Source organism: Poecilia reticulata, chromosome 5 (assembly GCF_904066995.2).
Source record: "Poecilia reticulata chromosome 5, P_reticulata-male-v2, whole genome shotgun sequence".
In the NCBI taxonomy this organism is placed as follows: domain Eukaryota; kingdom Metazoa; phylum Chordata; class Actinopteri; order Cyprinodontiformes; family Poeciliidae; genus Poecilia; species Poecilia reticulata.
Window position 1 is genome coordinate 30,038,694 of NC_088834.1, and position 5,226 is coordinate 30,043,919.

Below are 5,226 nucleotides of genomic sequence, written 5' to 3' on the forward strand. Positions count from 1 at the left end.
GCTTAGTTAGCCCACTTTGACCCACACCTCCTTCTGTTGACTTGTGAAATGTGTCTCACTCCCTTCTGAGGAAATGGCTCCCGATATGTCAAACAAACAACCAGGCTGCAGTATATATGAACCATTTATCAAGCGGCAACAGATTTCTGATTTCTCAGAGGATGAGGAGCTTAAAAAGGAAAAATGCAAACTGGGAATCCCTCAAATGGAACCACTTGAACTGCAAGAGGCAGTATGTGTGGAACTGAGAATTTATTCTGATGGCTGTAAACTAGAGATTTATATATGATTTGATTTTTGGTCTGTATATCTCAAATTTTAGACAGTTAAAACATGAAGTCTTTATACGCTCCTTTGGCAGAACAATCCTGTCCATTTTCTACATTTCAGTTTTGCTATTCTTTAGAAGTGAAAACTAGTTTGAAGAAAAAGAATGACTTTTCTTCAGCTTGCTACCTGACATTAACGTCCTTTCTCTTGCTGCCATGGTAACTTGCTATAAGCAATCCCACAACAAGGCTGCTTGCCAGTTCTTGGTAACACCACGGCATGTGGCCAACTTTACACCTGACTGTTGTCAAATCTTGAGCAGTGTGTACTGCAGCTGCCTTTTTAAAAATTAAAACATTAATAAGAGGAAACAGATGGTCGTAAAAACTGATTACCCTGGAGCCATTAAAAAAAAAAGCAAAAGTCAGATTCAGCTGCAGCTGTTTACTACAAGATGAATAATTTTTTCTAAAAGATAGGATTTTATTTTCCATCTTCAGAGGTACAGGAGCTTAGTGGGACAATTCCACAATCTAACACTAATGTAAGGTTAAGTTAAAGGTCACGCAAACCTTTTAGGAACATTCAAAATTTTTTGTTTTTTCCAAATTAATAAAATAAAGAACTGCTTTCAGTTGGATTCCTGGTAGGTGGAGGACATAACGTACCATGTATTTTACAATTACCAAAAATCAGACGCTAATTTGTGTTAAAATGCAAATTTTGCTAATTGGCTAATTGCGCATTTAAATCAGAAAATAGTTCAAATGCAAAAATATGTCTTTTCTACATTGACAAAGTTTTGTATACATTTGTCATGGAAACACAGCGACTAAGATAAGGTGACTTGAAACAGAAAAGAAAGAACTCCGGTAATGATCATGTTGCTCATCAAGATGTTACTACTGGTAGAAAAGACAAAGACGAAAGCAGGAGGTGGAAGGACCACAATGAGCGCGGGATGTTTTTTAATGACTCATTGCATGAACGAGCTCGATCATTCATGTGAGTAAACGATCTAGCTTTCTTATCATTCACATGTGATTTTATTTGCGCTTTATTTCATGGACACACCACAATTGCAAAATTGTTTTTATTGACATTAGTGCAATAGTGACAAAGTTTTGTGCATATTTGTAATTTATTTTGTAGTAGAGTTTTTTTCTCTTTCTACAACTTTAACCCTTGTGCGTGTGAGGACTGAGGCAAATCATACAAGTGACACGGGTTGGACCCCATTTTGTAAACACAAGGGTTAACTTTTTAAAAGAACATTTTATTTGTGTCCATAAGATTAAAAAATAAACCTACAAGGAGATAATAAACTGTTTCACAGCTCACCGAATGCTGAATCTAAATAAGTAATACCGAGTTCTTACCCACAGTGCATAAACATATCTTTTACAGAATGTATATAGGCAATATTTTAACTCCAAACAGCACACATTCGTCTCATCTTTAATATATATTTTGTGCCTCTGTATTACTTGCCTGCATATGGAAAGCTGGCTCAGCTATGTGGGGCATTTTACGTTCCTCATTTAGAAGATAAAAGACACTCAGAGTGGGATAACACAATGACTTTATTCAGTTCTGCCAATTTGAGTCAAAAGTCTTTCATCAGCTCTCTGCTTGATGAATGAGAGAACCGGCTGGGCTGTGAGCTGTACTGTACGCCGATGCACCAATACTGTGACAAATGACTGGGTCTGGTGACTACAAACACAGTAAACAGAGCTGCAGCCTCCACCACTTTACACGGCCCATCTTTCCACGCTCGAACTCGTTCATCTCCTTCACAGCTTGATAGCGCTGTGTAGAATGGGGATAGCATCATAGTTAATGCTGCTCACATGAAGGCACAACTCTTCTTTTTTCCCCCTCTTTTTCTCAGAAATGTGGCAATGAATTGTGTGGATACAACCGTCTCTGGAAAAAAATACACCTGAATCTGAAAGTTGTGGGTTAGAGGAATACTGAAGGTACAACTCACTCTAACCTGAAGTAAATGAGAGCATGAGGTAGCTAGTAGCATCAGCTAGTGGTAGCATGTGAGGCAGACTATGGGATTTAAGAAACAGCCAAGAGAATCTAAAATTTGAATTTATGTGATGTATTGTTCTGTTTTTTCATGATGGCTATGTTGTAAAAAATGTGGATCGTAGATGAATCCACAAATCATTTGGAGCTCCTTCAGCTATACTTTTCCAATCTTTCTCAGGCTTTGAAATGGAGAAGCCTGGCTAGATTCAAATCTCTCCTCACAGCTCAGTCTGGGCCAGTCCAGTAGAGTTTCAACGGGGCCAATAAGCAAACAGAAGTTGTGAATGCTGACGGGGATTTTCTGCGCTGTTTTAAAATTGGAATATTACTACCTTCAGTATTTGAATATTTTTCTGTGGAATAAAACTACTAAATTATTTCAAAAACATTTGCCTATTTGTGGATTTTTTTCTCAGAGTTTATATTAACCATTCTAAAGAAATTGCCACCTGGTAAGTTAAAATAACGGGTGCCATCTAGCTTAAAATTCCAATGGCTGCCATTTGGAAAGCAGCCAATCCTGGAGCGCCATTCATTTTCTTCAGTGATGATTGGCTGAACCCCAGGATTCTCGAGTTAGCTTCTGCAGTAGAGTCAAAACAGTCTCAGTTGTGCTTGTTAATGCACAAATAGGTATATGTGGTGTTTGAACTATTAAAATGGGAAGTTCTAAGTGTTTTAGACGGGGTTTCGGTATTGGGGGTTTCAGGTATTTTCAGGTGGTTGTGGAAGCTCACTCATTATCGGCCAATTTCCGTGAAAAAATGTATGATCGGTGATCGCCGATCATCTTCTCTTGTTGCCGATTTCCCAAACCAATCACCAGGGCCGTGCAGAGACCACTAAAGGGGCAGGTGCTCAAAAAAAAAAAAAAAAAAAAAGGGGCACATCTAATCGCATTTTAGGACAGAATATTAACAAAGCCTCTCAGCTTTCAAAGTTTAATAAACAATGATAAATTACAAAATTGTGAGATATTCAATCAAAGCTAAGGAGAATCTCTACATAGAGCATACAACTATGCATATGATATTTTATTAGTAATTTCTTTCTGCAGGTCTATTTTGTTATAGGAAAGTATTGCAATATTCAAACCCGCAATATAGCAAGATATTTAAATCAGAGCTGGACCACCAGACATATTTTGTCTTTACATAATTACACTATTAAAAATATAAACAAGGGCACAATGCAGCCTTTTAGTGACTGTAATCTATAAAAGAGCTGCCTGTTTGCTGCAGTGGAGATGAAGATGGTCCATTCAGGAAAGCAGAGCTGCATCAAACTAATGCGGAACTGCAGAAAAAAACAAAAAACAAAATCAAATATTTAATTGTTAATGCATGTCACAATGAGAAAAGCCTACTGAATTTTGCTTAAAAAACTTTTTTAAACATTTAAATCACACATTTGTCTCATGAAGTGATTTTTTTTGCAAAACAAACTTATTTGTGCTTGTCAGAAATCTTTTCTTGATATTCTAAGGTTTTGTTAAGTTTTGCTTGAGGAAATTAGAAGATCGGACATATATCCATTATGGAGATGATCGGTTTTGGACGGGCGATGTGCCCCTATTGCATAATAAATACTAAAGAATGACCGCCATCATTAACGGTACAGGGAAGAAGCTTTTAGTTATCTTGCTTTGCTAGCAAAATTGTTAGCTAGCAGCTAGCTAATAGCACAACAACAACAGCCTAATGTCTGTATGATAAAAATACTGAATCGATGGATAAGAACAGTTTTTCCTCACCTGGCTGTCTCCTCCCGCTCAGTAGTTCTTCAGATAAAGGCAGAGGCCTGTCAGTGTCTGTTGTATTTCATTACCTCTCTGCTTAAACCGCAACTCTGAGCTGAAGCAGAAACGATACTTCAACGTTTTCCGTCATCTGACAAGCAGCAAGTCTACTCCACTTTATTCACCAAAAACGTTTTTTTTTATTCACCAAAAACTGTTCTGTAATCTGGAACGTTCGCTACGTTGAGCTCCGGTTAGCCGCTTTATCTCACTGCGCGAGAGGCAACTGTGCTATGCGTCACGGGCAAAAGGTCAAAGGTAACAAGGTGACCAGAAAAATAAATAAAATAAAATGATAATTATTATTATTATTATTATTATTATTATTATTATTATTATTATTATTATTATTATTATTTTAGTACATGTTATGTGTCACAAGAGGGCTTAGAAAATAATAATACAAAAAAAATAAATGAAATATAAATAAAAATTGACCAAAAGGGCACTTGGGGGCAAGGAGCAAAAAGGGCAGGTGCTCAAGCACCCCCAGTCCCCCCTTCTGCACGTGCCTGCCAATCACATTTATCTCACTTCGCAGCCTGCGTGTGCAGCTGATCTCCTCTTTCCTTCACACTGTGCAAGCAAATGCTAAGCAATGTGGTGAGGAACTTTAATGCTCAGAGTGTGAATGGGGAAATTAGCATGTTGCAAATTCTAATATGGCATTTAAAAACAAACACTTGACAGAGTTTGGCTATATCAAGGCTCAATGCAGGAAAAAAAGACACCCAGAGGATCAGACAGCAGGTGAAGCAGTGCACAACTACCAACACCCACCCTGAAGAGCATGATGGTCAGAAAACTAAACAAATAACCCAAAAAATTATTAGTCAACAAGCTAGCGGTGTAAGACGCTGGTTCTGGTCTCACTGTTGGATTGCCGCTACTATTTCACAGACCTAACGCCGTTCAGTTTCCACCCAGCAGTGACCTCTCACACCGAACGTCTGTTAAAAGTTGCACCATGTAACTTAAAGAAACAAAAAAAAAGATTTTATATATCTATTAAAACTTTTGCTGTCCTAACATAAGACAGATAATCTCTGAAAAATAATCATTCTCCTCTGCCTCCTCCCTGTGTTCTGCAGAATTATTCAGCTCAGTCAGAAACA

General features: G+C 37.7%; 1 long non-coding RNA gene across 1 annotated transcript; it reads left to right on the top strand.

Moving 5' to 3' along the window:
- The first annotated feature begins 921 nt into the window (after window positions 1-921).
- Window positions 922-2,699, top strand: LOC145551579 (uncharacterized). The gene is made up of 2 exons (XR_014087448.1): window positions 922-1,275; window positions 2,165-2,699. It is a non-coding gene; the product is annotated as an uncharacterized LOC145551579 (long non-coding RNA).
- The last annotated feature ends 2,527 nt before the right edge of the window (window positions 2,700-5,226 follow it).